This window comes from Silene latifolia, chromosome Y (assembly GCF_048544455.1).
Source record: "Silene latifolia isolate original U9 population chromosome Y, ASM4854445v1, whole genome shotgun sequence".
In the NCBI taxonomy this organism is placed as follows: domain Eukaryota; kingdom Viridiplantae; phylum Streptophyta; class Magnoliopsida; order Caryophyllales; family Caryophyllaceae; genus Silene; species Silene latifolia.
The window spans coordinates 141142271-141163855 of record NC_133538.1 but is presented as its reverse complement, the minus strand read 5'-3'; positions in this window follow the sequence as shown (position 1 = coordinate 141163855).

The following is a 21585-nucleotide window of genomic DNA, read 5'->3' as shown; positions in this document are numbered from 1 at the left end:
TTCCATGAAACAAGGTACTTCACTATAAGTGTGATTTCACCACTTCAAATCCTCAACATCTACAAACAACCCCCACGAGATCAAGGTCAAAGCTTCTAACAAAGCTATACTCATATCCGACTAGTGTCAACTATGAGTTTCTCAGAATGGTAAAACTCTCAATCAAAATTTCAAATTCAAAAGTTCTTTTGCATATTCTATCATCCCAAGGAGATCTTGTTATACTCTCGAAACCTAAAGCATAGATGGTGATATTCTCCAAGTTACGAGACAACCACCCAAAACATCTAACTCATCTCAGCTCAACATCTATCGATCCTAATTTATAATTACATCCCAAAGAACTCTGGCTACTAATCCTCATTACCGCAAAGTGAATACCCAAATGAGATTCCAAAACTAACAGCAACTCTCGCCTAACATGGTTCTTATGTAATCATCACAACACTCACAAAAGTATACCGACTATGCTAACCTCAAGCTCAACTCAAACTCCCAAGTAACACTTTCATCACCAATGACCAATAACGTCCTAGAGGTGTTTCCTTCCAAGCTTTCATCATAAACTCTACGCCATGTCAAAGCCCCAAGAAACAATACTCGAGTTACCAAATTCTCAAATTCCAAGTATAAACAACAAGGCCAAGTTCTATAACCTTAGTAACATATGCAACTCACACTTTACAACACTAATAATTCCATTAATCAAGCACACTCACTTCATGTCAAGCAACTAAGCATAAGAAACATCCAGGTATCTCCTACTACACTAGCTAAGTCTTTCTAACATCACAACCTCTCAAAGCTAGAGTTATAGGTCAACCACAGACAAACTCCACAAAGTTAAATTATCTAACCAAGGTTAACATCCCACAAAAGAAAGAGAACTATCAAAAGGCGTTAAAGGAGGATTAGCAAGGAATAAAGAAAAAGTTGGGAGGGTACAAGATTAACTCTCAAGGGAAAGCGAAAAGAAAGTTTAGGAGAGGAAATAAGCATCAAGAAGTAAAGAATAAGGCAAGGTACACAAAGAATGAGAAATATCTTCGAGGAAGTAGAAGCATTCTTCGAAGGTTGGTCAACTCTTCAATTCCCGGCAATAGGCACCAAATCTTGATCTTCACGTAAGTAAGCCCACAGTCATTGATCCAAGGGTACAAAAATGATTGACAATCAACAAACATGTTAGAACTTAACAAAGAGCAAACACACTACAAACTACCACCTTAGGTCCTTAAGTCTACCCATCACTCATTCATTATTCAAGGTCAAGTTCAAGTTTAAATTTGGGGTACACGTGTGTGCGTCGGGAGCAACATAGGCTCTGATACCAACTGTGACACCCCGCGATAACGGTGGAATTATAACTTATAAAATTCAAGCGGAAAAATTGGAGATTTTTGAAACTTTTCAAATTTAAAGCGCGGGTTCATTAAAATTCAAAACATAAATAAAGAATGCGGAAATAAAGATTAAATTATACAAACGTGATATTCAAAGGTGAGGGAAAATATATCCCTCGAATGACAATACAATAAAAGGTGAGTCTAAGGAATCCTAATAAACCGACTACAAGGCCAAAGTGCTCGCTAGCTCACACATGTCTTCACCTCATAGATGCACCAAATAATACCTATCATTCATGTAAACATGAACGCCACAGTCAGTGGGGAGAAACTCAAGGTTCTCCCAGCCACAAATTGTCAAAATGAACATAACAAAGAACTAAAACAGGTAAATCTTATAAGATACTTACAAAGGATATGAATATCAAGTTTTTATTTAAATATGGCAATTTAATGAGATGGAACAAGATAGATCAATATTAACATGATAACGATTAAACTATTCATGTGAGTCAATTAAATAATATGGAAGACAAGAATACGGTAATCTACACCAAGGCACGCATTTCAAGGAAATACAACATAAATGTGAGATTAGAATCCGAATCATGTGAAACAGTGAAGTAGGGATCAATCAATGCAAATTACAAAAATAGAAACTGAAGCCATTATTTGGAAAACCACTTAGCAAGCATTGCACAAGACGTGGCTACTAATGTCACATTCATACTTATGGCTTGCATCTCACCATAAGAACGGATGGGAACATCAATCTCGACGATCATATCGCAACTAGAGGGCTTATAGCTCATCCCTAGTATCAATCTATAACCAAGCAAGACCTTTACTACTCATATATCAATATATAATTCCCCTGGTAGGACGACAATGGTACTCCCAAGACTCAGTCCTAGTCTAAATATGGCCAGACTCTCGGGACAGCACAGTTCCCGATTCGACATGCGGCAGGACAGTCCGCATCCAAGACACGAACCCTAAATCGGAAATCGAGAACCCACAATCGGCAGGACAGTCCGAAAGAGGCGGAAGATATGAGCTAAACCCACAATCAGCAGGATAGTCCGAAAGAGGCGTAAAGATAAGTCAAGCAATACGGTATAGCATAAAAGCATTATCATAGGAATACGACTCAACCAAGCGATACGAATCAACTTGGAAAGAGACTACTACATGTAATGAACCGATGATAATCCAAGTGAGACATTTCATGCTAAATCATAATCATGAATATGAATAAGTAACCCATTTCTTCAATATTTGTCACTTGAATAAAAATGTATACAAACGGAAATGAACCATTTATAATAAGCAAAGCAAGCATTCAATTATAAATGACTCAAATGTAAGGTAAACCATTTACTACTCACAAGGCATGAATAATTAAATTGGTCTTATATTAAAATGAAAACACGTCATTTCAGATATAAGTGAGATAATTAAATATGACATTCAACAATTATAAATCATGTGAGGAAAATATATAAATGAAAATATTTAACGAATTATATCATATAAAACACGAGAATTTCACAAGTAAACATTATCCCCACTAGAACCGTATTCACTTTCTCAAAGCTGCTGCTGTACTCAAGGAGCTTGAGGGCCAAGATCATAACCACTATTCTTGAGCATGACACACTCAGAAGCAGCAACCATGTAATACAACTACATAGCCCATGCAACATATATACCATCAAATAGACCACATAAAGTCCTTAATTTGTACAATAAAAACCACCAGGGTCAAAAACATAGGTAAGGATATACCACACTCTTGTTCCTACTACTACTGATGTAGTTAGACAATAAGGCAAGAGAGTTGAATAATTCCCTACTAATACTGTGACACCCTCATTCATTGCGGAAAAGTAAACACATAATTCTAGATAAAAACTGCATGGATATGTTTGTAATAGGTTCATTTGGGTAAAAACCTGTAATTTTTAAAACCGAAAACGAAAGCTGAACCGGTTATAAAAATATCCAAATGGGAAGGTGTCAAACATGCAAGGTCTAAAGTAAATCCCATAAATAAAACATCGCTAAAGTCGCGAAACAAAATTATACAACCCAAATATGAAAAAGGGAGACATATGTCCCTAAAAGGTATATGACATAAAAAGTGTTTAAGGGTCACAATAAAATAAAGGCAATCTAGGTCCCAAGGTTACTTTGCTCGCTAGCTCGTCCATGTACCCCATATATGCATCACCTACCTGTCAATCGCATTTTATACAAATACAAAAGCCACAGTCAGTGGGGAGTAACTCCGAGTTCTCCCAGCCACGAAATGTCATAATTAATATAACATGTAAACATAAGAATATGAATATGAATAACACATAGCCTTAGCATATAGATGCTAGACAATGGTGCTTATCATGTGAACGACAATATAACAACACATAGTCCTAGCATGTGAATACTAAACCGACTCATACTACATTATCATGTGAATCACATAACATCCAGGAATCCAAACTCTATCAACCATAGCCGGCTTGCATCTCACCTTCTATGATTCATAGAATCATCAAACAAGAAAGGACAATATATCTAGAGACAGGCATAAGTTCTTAGGACAGTCAATAGTCACTCTGTAACTCGAGTCTATACCACGAGGTAAGGTAAACACCCTAGTCCTAAACCTGCGCAGACCTAGCGACATGCGGAAAACTACCGCATCCAAGACCCATGATATCAACACATGAGTACCCCTAAGGAGTCCACCAAAGGGTTGGCTAGTACTTAAGCTGACCACATACTTCTAAGAGTACGTCAGGAGGTCATGCCCTAACTTGGATATAAACCCACCAAGCTAAGACACAAAGGCTATTAAGCGGTGAACATACACTCGTCAAAGACTATAATGGCCTATCTATGATGAAGGCCGAAATACTTGTAGGGAAATATCCGTAAAATTCCCTTAAATTTTAGGACTATAACATAACTTTAACATGTGATTAAAGGTCATAAACGAAAAACAAGAGAAAAACGATAAAGAACAAGAATCAACCTCGGGTCCTTGTGCAATTCGGCCTAATGAACAGAAATCAATATAGATTTCCTCCTAATCGTTGCACCCAAGACCGTCTGAGACTATGCCCCTTGTGCTAGAAATTACTCTCTAATTGCCTTGCAATATTGAGAGAGTTTTTGTGAGGTTTTCGATGTGAGATCTAGGTTTCAGAGAGAATGCCTCCAAAACCTAATTTTTGTGCAAATGAATGAATTAGGTCAAAAAGGAGAGAAGCTCACCTTTTTGTTCCTCTTTGGTTCGGCCGTGAGGTTCATTAAGGAAGGAGTGGGCTTTCCACTTTCTCCTTATTTTAACTCGTGGTCCGACTCAAAATGCTTAAATGTATATGACGGGTTTTTAATTATAAATCATCATCCGCCATCGGATATTAAAACATCGAATAGTAACATGAATTAGTCGATATATTAATACATGTCCGATAATGACAATATTGTATAATTAATTAAGCTCAATATACATTAATTAAATATAATCGTTTATATTCAATTTATGAATTAACTGCTTAATTCACTTTAGCCATTATTATTTAATCCGTATTAAATAATTATCTCAACATCGGGTTTGACTAATTATTAGTCAATAACTCCGACTAACTGCTTAGTCATATTAGGCATCAACAAGACTGTATTTTCATACTGTCACATCTCTCAAACGTATCTTATAGGTGTGACTTTTAGGGACCAGTTGATCACCGCCATCAGTATGACAATAACGTCAAACTTATCTAGCAAGCCAACCGTTATTGATAAACGTGGACCAACTGATAATAAAACAAAAGTATACCCTTTGATCCTTTTAGAGATTTATATGTCATTGCACTAACTGTATAGGACACCAGCCCCAACAAGCTCCCACTTGTCCGTACAAGTGTACATGCAATAACGTTATCCGCACTAACTGGAGGACACCGGCTCCAACAAACTCCCACTTGTCCGTACAAGTGTATGTGCGATAACCGATTCTCATATCCATTTAAAATTTCTCCCACTCAATGTAAAACAATTTGCAGATCCGTATCCGCAAAGGTCGTATTTTACAATCGATCTGTATCAAGAGTGGTTTCCCCGACTAGAGAGTAACTTAACTGATAAAAACGAATCCGTATTCGAGTATGGCCATGCATTTCGATTCTGACTCCTCTAGTGGCCCCGAGAAATATCGAGTACGATAAAGGCTTAATATTTCCGTCAACTCGACTCTCTAGATCTAAGCACGACATGAAATGACCCGAAACAATCTACTTGGCCCCCTGTTACGGATGACCGTGAGAAAGAAACCAAAGTCACCCAAAATCTGCCTTAGTCTCAAGAGACAGTCGATAGTCAAAAGAATCGACTCTTAGGATCACCATGGAGGTCCTATCCACGACCTGACACCGAATGTTATAAAACATTTAGGACTCCACGTCGTTGTCACAATTGTGTCCTACGAGATATCCGTATAACTCGCCTCTGTGATTGGTCAGTCAACCGTTTGACTTATGGCTCGTTGAACCCACCATCAACCAACGTCACAAAATAATTGCCAGAGTTATCAGCTCATGTGGGCAATTAAGGACCAAAAATATAATGTTTGTTCAGTTCACTTTGTGGTGGTCAAAATTGTCGTACAAATCCACATGAAAATCAAAATATATAAATATCAAAACGATGATGTCGTATAGAGTACAAAAGAGAATGAATCTAATCCATAAAAGAGTACTACAACTCAGGAACACGTTTAATTCCCATGGAATTAACATGCCTTTCATGCTTATCTTGTCGTAATGGTTTAGTGAGAGGATCTGCTATATTATCATCTGTAGCAATCTTTTCTATCACTACCTCCTTTTGCTCCACGTAATCTCGGATTAGATGAGCTTTCCGTTGTACATGTCTAGACTTGTTGCTAGACTTAGGCTCCTTAGCTTGGAAGATGGCACCTCTATTGTCGCAATAGATGGTGATCGGGTCATTCGAACTAGGCACTACAGATAGTCCTTGTAAGAATTGACGCATCCATATCGCTTCCTTTGCGGCCTTCGTACGCGGCATAGTACTCGGACTTAGTCGTAGAATCTGCTTTGTAACACTTTGTTTTGAACTCTTCCAGGTGATCGCAGCGCATTAAGAGTAAAAACGAATCCAGACCGAGATTTCGAGTCATCTCGATCCGTTTGGAAGCTAGCATCTCGTAGAATCAGGTTGCGCATAGCTTTTTATCGCCTCCGTAAGTCAATGCCCAATCTTTATTTCTCCGTAGGTACTTAAGAATGTTCTTGACAGCCATCCAATGTGATTCACCTGGATGCTGTTGGAATCGACTTGTCATACTCAATGCATATGCCACGTCCGGACGTGTGCATATCATGGCATACATGATTGATCCTATAACCGAGGCATAAGGAATCCGTGTCATGCGCTCTTTCTCTTCCGGTGTCTCTGGTGCCTGAGACTTTCTCAAATGCACCCCTGGAGCCATAGGAAGAAACCCTTTTTTGGAGTTAGTCATGCTGAATCTCTCTAGAATTTTGTCTATATAAGACTCCTGACTGAGAGATAACATCCGACGTGATCTATCTCGATAGATACGGATGCCCAAAATTCTTTGTGCCTCACCCAGATCTTTCATCTGGAAATGGTTCTTCAACCATACTTTTACCAAAGTTAAGAGAGGTATGTCATTCCCAATCAGGAGTATGTCATCGACATACAATATTAGGAAGACAATCTTGCTCCCACTCGACTTGATATATAGACATGGTTCCTCGACCGATCGAGTAAATTCATTTTCTATAATCACTTGGTCGAAATGATGATTCCAACTCCGAGAAGCTTGCTTAAGTCCATAAATGGAACGCTTAAGCTTGCACACTTTCTTAGGATGTTCAGGATCGATGAAACCTTCGGGTTGTACCATGTAAAACTCTTCCTCCAAATAACCGTTTAAGAAGGCGGTTTTCACATCCATCTGCCAAATTTCATAGTCATGAAAAGCGGCAATCGCTAAGATAATCCGAATGGAACGCAAAGATGACTACGGGTGCAAAAATTTCATCGTAGTGCAAACCTGGCACTTGGGTGAAACCTTTAGCAACTAGTCGTGCTTTATAGATATCTTGTTGACCTTCCACAGAATGCTTTATCTTGTAAAGCCATTTGCATTGAAGGGGACGAACCTTAGCAGGCAAGTCAACAAGATCCCATACGTTGTTCTCATACATGGAGTCCATCTCGGATTGCATGGCCTCAAGCCATAGCTTTGAGTCGGAACTAGTCATGGCACCTTTATAGGTTGCGGGTTCACTACTCGTTAAGAGCAGAATGTCATCTATGTCATGTTCCTCGACCATACCAATGTATCTGTCCGGAGGAATAGAGACTCTACCCGACCTCCTAGGTTCCTCAGGAATACTAACCGCAGCCGGGATTGAAGGAACTGGTTCCTCCAATGGTTGCTCGGCATTTGGTTCTGGAATCTCTGACAGCTCGAAAGTTCTATTACTTTTCGCGTTCTCGAGAAACTCCTTCTCTAAGAATGTCGCACTAGCCGCAACAAATACACGTTGTTCGGTTGGCGAATAGAAGTAATGACCAAATGATCCTTTAGGATAACCTATAAAGTATGTCTTGACCGATCGCGGGCCGAGCTTATCCTCGTGTCTCCACTTGACATAAGCCTCACAGCCCCAAACCCGTATAAAGGACAAGTTAGGGACCGTTCCCTTCCATAGTTCATATGGAGTCTTGTCAACAGCTTTAGACGGACTTTGGTTAAGTATTAGAGCAGCTGACAGAAGAGCATAACCCCACAATGAATCAGGCAACACAGTGTGACTCATCATGGATTGAACCATATCTAGTAGTGTTCGATTTCTCCGTTCGGACACACCATTCAATTGAGGTGTTCCAGGTGGAGTTAACTGTAAGGCAATCCCACAGTCCTTAAGGTGTTGATCAAACTCGTGAGAAAGATACTCGCCACCACGGTCTGATCGTAGTGTTTTAATCTTTCTACCCAGTTGGTTCTGTACCCGATTCTGGTATTCTTTGAATTTCTCAAAGGATTCACTTTTGTGCTTCATTAAGTAGACATAGCCATATCTACTTAAATCGTCCGTGAAAGTGATGAAGTACCTATAGCCTTCTCGTGCGGTGATTGACATAGGTCCACACACATCCGTATGTATGAGTCCTAATAGGTCAGCAGCGCGCATTCCAACACCTTTGAAGGAAATTCGAGTCATATTACCAATGAAACATGATTCACACGTGCCAAATGATTGAAAATCAAAGGCCGAGATAGCTCCATTCTGTATGAGCTGTTTAACGCGTTTCTCATTAATGTGTCCCATACGGCAGTGCCATAGATATGTTTGATCTTTGTCACCAACCTTTAACTTCTTATTCATTACGTGCAATATTTCGGTGGTCTGATCTAAAACATAAATTCCGTTTATGGAGACTGCCTTGCCATAAATCATATCGTGTAATGAGAAAATGCAACTATTATTCTCTATTACAAATGAAAAACCAAGTTTGTCAAGCGCAGAAACTGAAATAATATTTTTAGAAAGACTGGGTACATAATAGCAGTTATATAAAAATAACTCAAATCCGCTAGGAAGCTGAATCACATATGTTCCCCTCGAGACGGCAGCCACTCGCGCTCCATTCCCGACACGCAGGTCCACCTCACCCTTTACGAGGGTTTCGATGTTTCGGAGGCCCTGCACATGATTACACAAATGAGAACCACAACCAGTATCTAGTACCCAAGTTCCGTAACTTGCGTGGTTAATCTCAATCATATGAATAAAAGAAGAAGAAGAAGAAGAAGACATACCAACAGGATTAACGCGACCTGCTTTTATGTCCTCATGGTATACAGGACATGTACGCCTCCAATGCCCAGTCTTGTGGCAATGATGGCATTCCATGTTACCAGTCTTGCTCTTTGTCGCGCCTAATGAGGTGCTCGACTCACCAGGCCCACTCTTACCAGATCCCGACTTCTTAAACTTCGGCTTACCTACTGCTAGGTCTGCTTGAGCTTTGCCCTTACCTTTGCCCTTGTTAGACACAACGAGAACATCCTGTTTCAGGCTCCCACTAAACTTCATGTCCTTCTCGGTCTGTACGAGAAGGGAGTGTAGTGCATGAGGACTCTTCTTCAAATCATTCATATAGTAATTGGCTCTAAAGAGCGCAAAACCATCGTGGAGTGAATGAAGCATGCGGTCAATCACGATGTTCTCACTGATCTTACAATCAAGTGCCTCCAGTTTCTCGACATTCTCAATCATGCTGAGAATGTGTGGGCTAACCGGTTGGCCCTTCTGGAGTTTCGCCTCAAAGAAGCGACAGGTATGCACATAGGTCACGATTCTCGGTGCTTTCGAAAATTCCTTAGTGAGCATGGTGAAAATCTTGTTCGCACCTTGGGCTATGAAGCGTTTCTGCAAATTGGATTCCATTGCAAAAATGAGTACGTTTTTAATCGCACCCGCTTCCATGACGAAATCGCTATACGTGGCGATCTCGTTAGCTCCAGCCGTGGGGCCTGGGTTTGGCGGGATGGGCTCAGTCAGATATCCGAGCTTCCCGTCGAATGGCGATTCCGTAATGCCGCCTCCCAGTCCGCGAAGTTTGATCCATCATTCTTCAGTCGAGTGGACTGATTCATCTGATTCATAAAGATCCAAAGCCAGGACTCACGGTCCAATGTGGCACTTGGCATTGGGTCGTCAGCACGGCCAGCCATTATGTTATTAGCAGTTTAAATGATCGTGATCTATACTGAAAAAGAGAGGAAAAACAAAACGAAATAAGCAACTCATCGTGGTGATTTAAGTCTATTTAAAATTCATTTTAACGTGTAGACTCATTGCACTTGTATAATCGATCTACCTCAAGAATTATACAAATGATCCCAAGACTCAATTTCCGTAAATTGATAAGCCAACTGTTTAGCTAGTTCTACCGTTAGAACTCTTGGTCGATAGATTTCCGTAAATCCTATCTATAGTCCACCATGATCACAGGATCGTACGAGTGACCATAGTGTTGAGATAAAATAGGTCAATCAGTTCCAACTTACCCGACGTAGAAGGGGTCATATTATGCCTACCGACGAAGAAGGGATTCATTGGAGTTTGACCTATAAAGACTATTCTCAATTTTTGGTTATACGAGGAAGATCCCATCAACTTAGTTTCAATTTATTTTAAGTGAACGAAAAAACTAGCATTACGTGAATGAATTAATTTAGGTGATGGCTTATAATAACGTGTGACATCTGTATGTCATAGAAAACTAACGCGTGACCTCTAAATGAGTCAGTTTTCATGCAAATATTAGGTGGTTTGGTTTTAGGCGGAATATGATGCAAACTATCGTTACGATGAAAACATAAAGGAATGCAAAACGTAAATAAAAATACCTAGTGTGGCCTATCCTAGTAAAAACAACATAATACAACTTTGGAATCCACCGTTGGACCCGAGAAGCTTGTCTTGATGTTCCATCTTTGTCCATGCAGCGGGAGTGAGCATCCGATCTCCATCTTTGGTCTTCTCAAAATTACAATTTAAAATTTACAAAATATAAACCTATTTACATTCTAAATTAAAACTGTAATTACAAGGAAAAATCAAAACGGAGATGCGAGATCTCAAAATACAACCAAGACCGTGTTCCATCATTACGGTAACACGTTCTACTAAGGCCACACTAAGTTACAACCGTTTGTAAAATTAAATACGTAAAAAAAACATTCATGGCATTCAAAAGTAACGATAAATAAATAAAAATGCATCAACTAAAATAAAATTTATTCGTGACATAATTCCGTAATTATGTTAAATTTATCCAAACCACCTTTTAACGATTAAAATTATGTGACAAAACCGCTTCTATCAACTTAATTTTAATTCATGATAATCCGTTACTTTAAATTGCTTTAAAATAACTAAATGGTACGTGAGTGAACCGTTTCACTATCAAGCGAGTGCATAAAATCCGTATTATGCACATGTTATGGCCGAAAAAAAAAGAAACACGAAATTTTTTTTTTCTTCTTTTTCACGGCTGGACCGTGACAAAAACATCAAAAAAAAAAATTTTTTTTTTTTTAGCAGCTAATTGCCGAGACCATTGGCAAAAAAAAACAAACATAATCGATTTGACAAAAACATCAATTGTAATTTAGACCTAATTCGCATAAAATTAAATCTACAATTGATAAAACCAAAACATATTGCTATGAAGACTAACAATATGCAAAAACAAAACGAAAACAAAACATCGTCTGATCAGACGAGAACTGTTTGTCACGGTTTTCAATAAAAAAAAACACAAATGTGTATACATGGCACGGTTTTCAAGGCAAAACAAGATCGTTTCAAATCGTTTTATGAAAATCACAATGAAAAATTTGCGTGGCCTCGCTCTGATACCACTTGTAGGGAAATATCCGTAAAATTCCCTTAAATTTTAGGACTATAACATAACTTTAACATGTGATTAAAGGTCATAAACGAAAAACAAGAGAAAAACGATAAAGAACAAGAATCAACCTCGGGTCCTTGTGCAATTCGGCCTAATGAACAGAAATCAATATAGATTTCCTCCTAATCGTTGCACCCAAGACCGTCTGAGACTATGCCCCTTGTGCTAGAAATTACTCTCTAATTGCCTTGCAATATTGAGAGAGTTTTTGTGAGGTTTTCGATGTGAGATCTAGGTTTCAGAGAGAATGCCTCCAAAACCTAATTTTTGTGCAAATGAATGAATTAGGTCAAAAAGGAGAGAAGCTCACCTTTTTGTTCCTCTTTGGTTCGGCCGTGAGGTTCATTAAGGAAGGAGTGGGCTTTCCACTTTCTCCTTATTTTAACTCGTGGTCCGACTCAAAATGCGTAAATGTATATGACGGGTTTTTAATTATAAATCGTCATCCGTCATCGGATATTAAAACATCGACTAGTAACATGAATTATTCGATATATTAATACATGTCCGATAATGACAATATTGTATAATTAATTAAGCTCAATATACATTAATTAAATATAATCGTTTATATTCAATTTATGAATTAACTGCTTAATTCACTTTAGCCATTATTATTTAATCCGTATTAAATAATTATCTCAACATCGCGTTTGACTAATTATTAGTCAATAACTCCGACTAACTGCTTAGTCATATTAGGCATCAACATGACTGTATTTTAGTACTGTCACATTTCTCAAACGTATCTTATAGGTGTGACTTTTAGGGACCAGTTGATCACCGCCATCAGTATGACAATAACGTCAAACTTATCTAGCAAGCCAACCGTTATTGATAAATGTGGACCAACTGATAATAATACAAAAGTATACCCTTTGATCCTTTTAGAGATTTATATGTCATTGCACTAACTGTAGAGGACACCAGCCCCAACAAGCTCCCACTTGTCCGTACAAGTGTACGTGCAATAACGTTATCCGCACTAACTGGAGGACACCGGCTCCAACAATACTCACCTAGGACCTAGTCCCAGCTTGAATACTTTAGCCCACACCACACAAGACAATTAGGACACCCAATTAACCATAAGAGGGGCAAAGAGTCCAAACTTGCACACACAAAAGATCATACACACCCTAGCATATGAAAGGCTACGCAAGAGCATATTCAGCTGACAATCCAACAATATCTCCAATATCAATAATGATCCAAATTCCAGCTAACCAACAGTACCATAATCCATGAGAACAAGCTAAAATGGGAAAGAGGCAACAAGACTCAAGCATAAGGCATCCAAAGCACCCAACAACCAACATGTGAAATGATAATTACAAATATCAAGGCATAACATAAAACATCCAATAACAACCAATCTCACCTCAAAGACAAACCCTCGACCCGAGTCCCGCGACGGGTCATTGGTCAAATCGAGGCTGACCGGTTTAAACCTAGTTTGACCAAACTCATTCGGTCAAACTGGCCCAGCTCAATGTCTTGGTCCATTTTGGCCCAAATCACAACATTCATTACAATATCATTCTCATGCAATATTCCAATTTATATCATGTGAACACTATCAACATAAAGAAAACATTCCAACTTACAAAATAACTAATTCCACAAAATTCTCGCATAATAAAATAGCATAAATAACCGTCTCACACAAGGGTAAACTTTTCTATAAATTTTTAATCGATAAAACGACGCCATTTACTCATACGGACTCCGAATTGAGTGATTCAAGTGGCTAAACCACCTAATTTTTTGATGCCGTTCAATCTGTCATAGTTTTGGAAACATTGGAAACCGTCTCGGTGCGGTACTGACCCGTTCCAGCCAAAACACGGACTTGTCACAACACATAATTCCTCATCCAAATTTGTTCCAAACAATAATATACAAATGGGTAACATAAATTAAACATAAGCATACTCATCTTACTCCATTCATTCATTTATCAATAAGATCATCTCAAACAACAACAAACAACAACAAACAACAACAAACGACAACAAACAACAACAAACAACAAATACAACTACTAATGTGACATTAATTCGTCGAGTGACTCGGAATAGTTACCTTAAGCTAGAAAAAGAGAGCAATAACACTTAAGAAAGAGCCCTAGAAACCGAAATCACTCATCATCTTCTACAATATATGAGTCCCCTAACTCATCTTCAAAATCTTCACCTATACAAACAATAAAAACATGTTAATTAGCCTTAACTCGAAACCCTAGAAAAATGTGTCTTAAACAAAATTGGGGGAAATGAAAATAGAGTTTACTATTAGATGGGGAATGAAGAGAGGATTCCGAATATATAATTTTTATGCGATTTGGTGGAGAAATGAAGAAGTTATGGTGGATTTAGGGTTTGGTAAGGATGATTTTTGAGATGAATTTGGTGTTTGGAAGAATGAAGTGATAGAATGAGAATTGAGGAAATGAAAGATGAAGAGGAGACCCATGGAGGATGGAGGGTGCACGGTTTGGAGTAGGGGGTTTGGGTGAGTTTCAATTGTTTACGTTTTGGTTCGTTTCGACGGAAATTAGAAATATTCGTCGAACGCGATTTTCGGAAGTGTTAAAGCTCTTAAACACGGTTTTACTAAAAGATTAAGTACTCATATGCCCAATATCCAAACTCGTTTACCCAACGACCGTAAGAAATGGGAAAATCCCAATTTTACGACTTTTATCCGAAATCTATTTTATCAAAGGAAAAGGTTTAAATATAGTTTAAATCACTTTTAAACATTTCTAAACTATCAAAAATAATTACATTTCTTCAAAATAAAATAAGATTATATTTTATCAAATAAATTTTATTTCAAATAAATTAATATAAAATTAAAATAGATTAAAATATTACTTTTAAAATATAATAAAGGTCTTCAAATTTACGGGGTGTTACAATCATCCCTCCTTTTAAGAAGTTTCGTCCCCGAAACTTAGAAGAAGGAACATTGTATATATGTAGGTCTATCTCTTTAAAATCAAGTAAACAAAGTCTTCAAAATATGAACGTATAAAATATAAGTGCCTTTTCAATGGAACGGAATATCCTCGTCGGCCGTTCAAGAACATCAACATTCCAAATCAAAGACATAAAAATATATATTTTTACACCAACAAATGAGAAAACCAATTATCGGACGTCTCCAATAACGAGCTTTACCACTCATTGACGTTAAAACCAGTGGAAAAACATTAAAACATTTTCAAAAATTTTTAGTTCGAAACTTTATAATAAGGATAATAACTCTACTAGCTATGACCAAACTCTAATTACGACTTTTAAACAACTAAGCAAGGACTACTAACGCGGAGAGTATTTAAGAGAAGAAGAGGAACACTCGAAAGGATAGCTAAAACTCACAAGAATTAGATAAAGGAAAGAGGATTACCTCACGAGAAAAGTTCGGGATATTTAGCTAACATAGAAGATTCAGGCTCCCAAGTTTCTTCTTCGACATTTCCACAACTCCAAAGGATACGAACTAGGGGCACAACTTTGTTTCTAAGTTGCTTGTTTGCTCTTTCGAGGATTCGGATTGGCCTTTCTTCCAAAGTCAAGTTAGGCTCCAAATCTGGGATTCCTTCTTGAATGACATGGCTCGGATCACTAATGTACTTCCTCAACTGAGATACATGGAAGACATCATGAACCTTGCTCAAATTCGGGGGCAACTCTAAACGGTAAGCAACGGGGCCAATCTTCTCAAGTACACGGAAAGGTCCAATGTATTTGGGACTCAGCTTTCCTTTTACACCAAACCGTTTCACCCCTTTCATAGGTGATACCTTAACGAACACTCGATCATCAACCTCAAAGGCAAGTGGTCGACGATGGACATCGGCATAAGATTTCTGTCGGTCTTGAGCGGTTTTCATACGCTCTCGAATGATCTGAACCTGATTGATGGTCTCAGTCACCAAATCGGGTCCCAACACATGAGCATCTTGGACTTGATCCCAACAGACCGGACTACGGCACTTCCTACCATACAAAGCTTCATAAGGTGACATCTTGATAGAAGTATGATAGCTATTGTTGTAGGAGAATTCAACAAGAGGTAAGCACTTCTCCCAAGAAGTGTGGAAGTCTAAAGCACAAGCACGGAGGAGGTTGTCTAATGTCTGGATAGTCCTCTCAGTCTGTCCATCTGTAGCAGCATGAAAAGCGGTACTCATCAGTAGCTTACTACCCATGGCTTCTTGCAAAGCGATCCGATGGAACGAGAATCTCGGGTCTCGATCTGAAACTATATCCTTAGGCACTCCATGGTAGCGTACTATCTCCCTCACATAGGCCTCAGCTAGGACATCTAATCTCCACGTCTCCTTGATAGGTATAAACCTAGCACATTTGGTCAATCGATCTACAACTACCCAAACCGTATCTTTTCCGCTAGCAGTCTTAGGTAAAGCCATCACAAAGTCCATGGAGATGGACTCCCATTTCCAAAGGGGAACATCCAAAGGTTGTAGAAAACCCCCGGGTTTCTGATGCTCAATCTTCACTTTCTGACAGGTAAGACACTTGCTAACATACTCTAGGACATCAATCTTCATCCTAGGCCACCAAAACTGTAATCTCAAGTCTTTATACATCTTGTCACCACCAAGATGAATAGAGTAAGGAGAAAGGTGAGCTTTATCAAGGATCTTCTTCCTTAACTCGGCTACTCTTGGAACATACATCCTACCTTGGTAACGAATGTATCCATCACTATCCACCACACAATCCTTAGCTTGCCCAAGTTGGATTTTTGCTTGAATGGACTTGAAAGTAGCATCCTCAGGTAGGCAAGTACGGATCTCACGGTAAAAGTCGGGTTCTGCACTCAAGGCACTAAGATAGTCAAAGCCCTTCCCAACAAGGCTTATCCCTAACTTTTGAAATTCCGTGGTAAGTTCATCAGGTAACACACGGATAGTGCTCAAAGAGTGACTAGTCTTCCTACTCAAAGCATCGGCCACCACATTTGCTTTCCCTTCATGATAAATCAACTCGGCATCATAATCATTCACCAACTCTAGCCATCTTCTTTGCCTCATATTTAATTCTTTCTGGGTAAAGATACACCTCAAACTCTTATGATTGGTATAAATGCGGCAATGAACTCCAATAAGGTAATGCCTCCATGTCTTCAATGCATGTACCACGGCGGCCAATTCAAGATCATGAGTCGGATAGTTCACCTCGTGAACCCTCAGTTGTCGAGAAGCATAAGCAATAACCCTTCGGTTTTGCATCAAGACACAACCTAGGCCATGCTTTGAAGCATCACAATAAACATCGTAGTCCCAACCATCCTCAGGTAAGGTCAACACCGGAGCGGTAGTCAACCTAGTCTTCAACTCTAAAAAGGCATTCTCACACTCATCGGTCCACACATACTTAGACTCCTTCTTCAACAATTGAGTCATCGATCTAGCTAACTTAGAGAAATCTTTCACGAATCGACGGTAATAACCCGCCAAACCGAGAAAGCTTCAATCTCAGTCACATTTTTCGGACTCTTCCAATCAACAACGACCTCAATCTTAGAAGGATCTACCATAACACCATCTTTGGATATGACATGTCCAAGAAAAGTGACTTGATGCAACCAAAATTCACATTTCGAGAACTTAGCATACCACTTTTGACGACGTAGAATGTCTAAGATGATACGGAGGTGTAGGGCATGTTCTTCATCATTCTTTGAGAAAATCAAGATATCATCAATGAACACCACCATACACTTATCGAGGTACTCACTAAAGGTACGATTCATTTGATCCATGAAGATAGCCGGAGCATTAGTCAATCCGAAAGGCATCACTTTAAATTCGAAATGACCATATCTCGTGCTGAAAGCAGTCTTAGGAATATCGGATTCACGCACCGGAATTTGATGATAACCCGATCGGAGGTCAATCTTGGAAAAAGTAGAAGCACCACGTAATTGGTCAAAGAGATCATCAATTCATGGGAGAGGATACTTGTTCTTGATTGTCACACGATTAAGTTCACGATAATCAATGCAAAGTCGCTAGATCCATCCTTTTTCTTCACAAAGAGGACGGGGGAACCCCAAGGAGAAGCACTAGGCCTAATAAAGCCTTTCTCAATCAAGTCATCAAGTTGAACTCTCAACTCCTTCAATTCGGAAGATGCCATACGATAAGGAGCTTTAGCAATAGGACCGGTTATGGGAACTAGGTCAATAGAAAATTCAACATCTCTTTCAGGAGGAATCCCGGGTAATTCATCGGGAAATACCTCCGAAAATTCACAAACAATGGGGACATCCTTCAAGGGAGGAAGAGAAGGAGGATTAGAAGTAGTCACTAAACATAGGAATGCTTGATGACCCTTCTTCAAAGCATTCACCATCTTCATAGCTGAGATCAACTTCACACCTGTTTGCTTTCTAACCCCTTGATAAAATACGCGAGTACCCAAAGGGCTTTTAAGAACAATCTTTTGATCTCGACATTCAAATCGAGCATGATAGGTAGATAACCAATCCATGCCCAAAATAACATCAAACTCCTCAAGTGGAAATCGAAGGAGATTAGCCGGGAAAATAGATCCCGCTATCGATATAGGGACATCCGAATAAAAATAAGAACAAGAGAAGATGTCGTCGGAGGGTAAAGATATTGATGTACTATATCCAAGTGAAGGTTCAAGAGGTAACTTGTCGGAGAGTTTCATCGATATAAATGACAAAGAAGCACCGGTATCAAATAAAACCAAACAAGGGACATCAAATATTAAGAACGTACCAGTGACTATGTCAGGTGTGCCTCGGCCTCGGACGGCTCTCATCACAAAGATGCGACCTCTCGGCCTCTCAGGAACAGCAGGAGTAGTAGTAATCTTCTTCTCAGGACACTCATTAGCCTTGTGTCCAGGCTTGTTGCAGGAGAAACACACAATTTGCTTATCAAAGCAACCAATTCCGGGATGCAAAGGCTTCTTACAATGATAGCACATACGACCCTTAGGATATTTGTCGTTGCTAGGAGATAGAACACGAGCACCTTGATTTACTTGTCCACTCGGAACAAACCTCTTCTTGTTAGAATAAGAGGGGGAAGAAGTAGGCACAAAGGGTCTAGAAGGAGCAACATAAGACCTAGAAGTGGAGTAGAGTGGCCTCTTGCCAAGGGAAGTACGAGAAGCACGAGCCTCTTCATCTAGAGCTCTCGGCCCATAATGCATCATCATAGATTGAGACAAAGGAAGTAGAATCCCTACAGATCAAGCTCTTAAGCTTTGGAGTAAGCTTGTCAAGGTAAAAGAAAGCCTTTTCTTCTTCATTTTTGACAAGTCTAGAAGCATAGTGAGCAAGTTCATTGAACTTGTCGGTAAAGGCTTGGACAGAAAGACTTCCTTGCTTCAAATTCATAAACTCTTTAAGCCTTTGTTGTTTCAGCTCTTTTGGATAGAACGTGGCCTCAACTATATCCTTAATGCGATCCCAACCAAAGCCAGGCTCAAGAGTGGAAGTAGGACTAGTCATGGACCACCATCTTTCAGCTTCTTTCACGAGGAAGTGAGAAGCCAATTTCACCTTGTCTTCTTCACGAACATCATACAAGGCAAAGCTTTTCTCCAATTCACGGAACCATTCGGTGATAGCCACCGGGTCTACTTCACCACCATAAGTTTGAGTCTTGTTTCGAGTAAATTGACTTGCCATCCAAGTGTAAGAACCGGGTCTATCACCTTCTGGAAACTGAGGAGGGGGAGGAGGAGCTGGTTGGTTTTGATTACAAGAATCGAGTAAGAGCTTGCAAGATTGCATTATCAACGTTTCTTGTAGGAGCCATCTTGTAAAAGAGAACATTGATTAGCACCTAATAAATAGCAATCACAAAGAGACTACAACATAAAGTCCTAAGTCTACCCATCCTACCATCTCTCAAGTTTATTATTTTAAGGTCAAGTTATTTATATTGGGGGTGCACAAACGTGGGTCGGGAGCAAATATGCTCTAATACCAACTGTGACACCCTCATTCATTGCGGAAAAGTAAACACATAATTCTAGATAAAAACAGCATGGATATGTTTGTAATAGGTTCATTTGGGTAAAAACCTGTAATTTTTAAAACCGAAAACGAAACCTGAACCGGTTATAAAAATATCCAAATGGAAAGGTGTCAAACATGCAAGGTCTAAAGTAAATCCCATAAATAAAACATCGCTAAAGTCGTGAAACAAAATTATACAACCCAAATATGAAAAAGGGAGACATATGTCCCTAAAAGGTATATGACATAAAAAGTGTTTAAGGGTCACAATAAAATAAAGTCAATCTAGGTCCCAAGGTAGGACACCCAATTAACCATAAGAGGGGCAAAGAGTCCAAACTTGCACACACAAAAGATCATACACACCCTAGCATATGAAAGGCTACGCAAGAGCATATTCAGCTGACAATCCAACAATATCTCCAATATCAATAATGATCCAAATTCCAGCTAACCAACAGTACCATAATCCATGAGAACAAGCTAAAATGGCAAAGAGGCAACAAGACTCAAGCATAAGGCATCCAAAGCACCCAACAACCAACATGTGAAATGATAATTACAAATATCAAGGCATAACATAAAACATCCAATAACAACCAATCTCACCTCAAAGACAAACCCTCGACCCGAGTCCCGCAACGGGTCATTGGTCAAATCGAGGCTGACCGGTTTAAACCTAGTTTGACCAAACTCATTCGGTCAAACTGGCCCAGCTCAATGTCTTGGTCCATTTTGGCCCAAATCACAACATTCATTACAATATCATTCTCATGCAATATTCCAATTTATATCATGTGAACACTATCAACATAAAGAAAACATTCCAACTTACAAAATAACTAATTCCACAAAATTCTCGCATAATAAAATAGCATAAATAACCGTCTCACACAAGGGTAAACTTTTCTATAAATTTTTAATCGATAAAACGACGCCATTTACTCATACGGACTCCGAATTGAGTGATTCAAGTGGCTAAACCACCTAATTTTTTGATGCCGTTCAATCTGTCATAGTTTTGGAAACATTGGAAACCGTCTCGGTCCGGTACTGACCCGTTCCAGCCAAAACACGGACTTGTCACAACACATAATTCCTCATCCAAATTTGTTCCAAACAATAATATACAAATGGGTAACATAAATTAAACATAAGCATACTCATCTTACTCTAATCATTCATTTATTAACAAGATCATCTCAAACAACAACAAACAACAACAAACAACAACAAACAACAACAAACAACAACAAACAACAAATACAACTACTAATGTGACATTAATTCGTCGAGTGACTCGGAATAGTTACCTTAAGCTAGAAAAAGAGAGCAATAACACTTGAGAAAGAGCCCTAGAAACCGAAATCACTCATCATCTTCTACAATATATGAGTCCCTTAACTCATCTTCAAAATCTTCACCTATACAAACAATAAAAACATGTTAATTAGCCTTAACTCGAAACCCTAGAAAAATGTGTCTTAAAAAAAATTGGGGGAAATGAAAATAGAGTTTACTATTAGATGGGGAATGAAGAGAGGATTCCGAATATATAATTTTTATGCGATTTGGTGGAGAAATGAAGAAGTTATGGTGGATTTAGGGTTTGGTAAGGATGATTTTTGAGATGAATTTGGTGTTTGGAAGA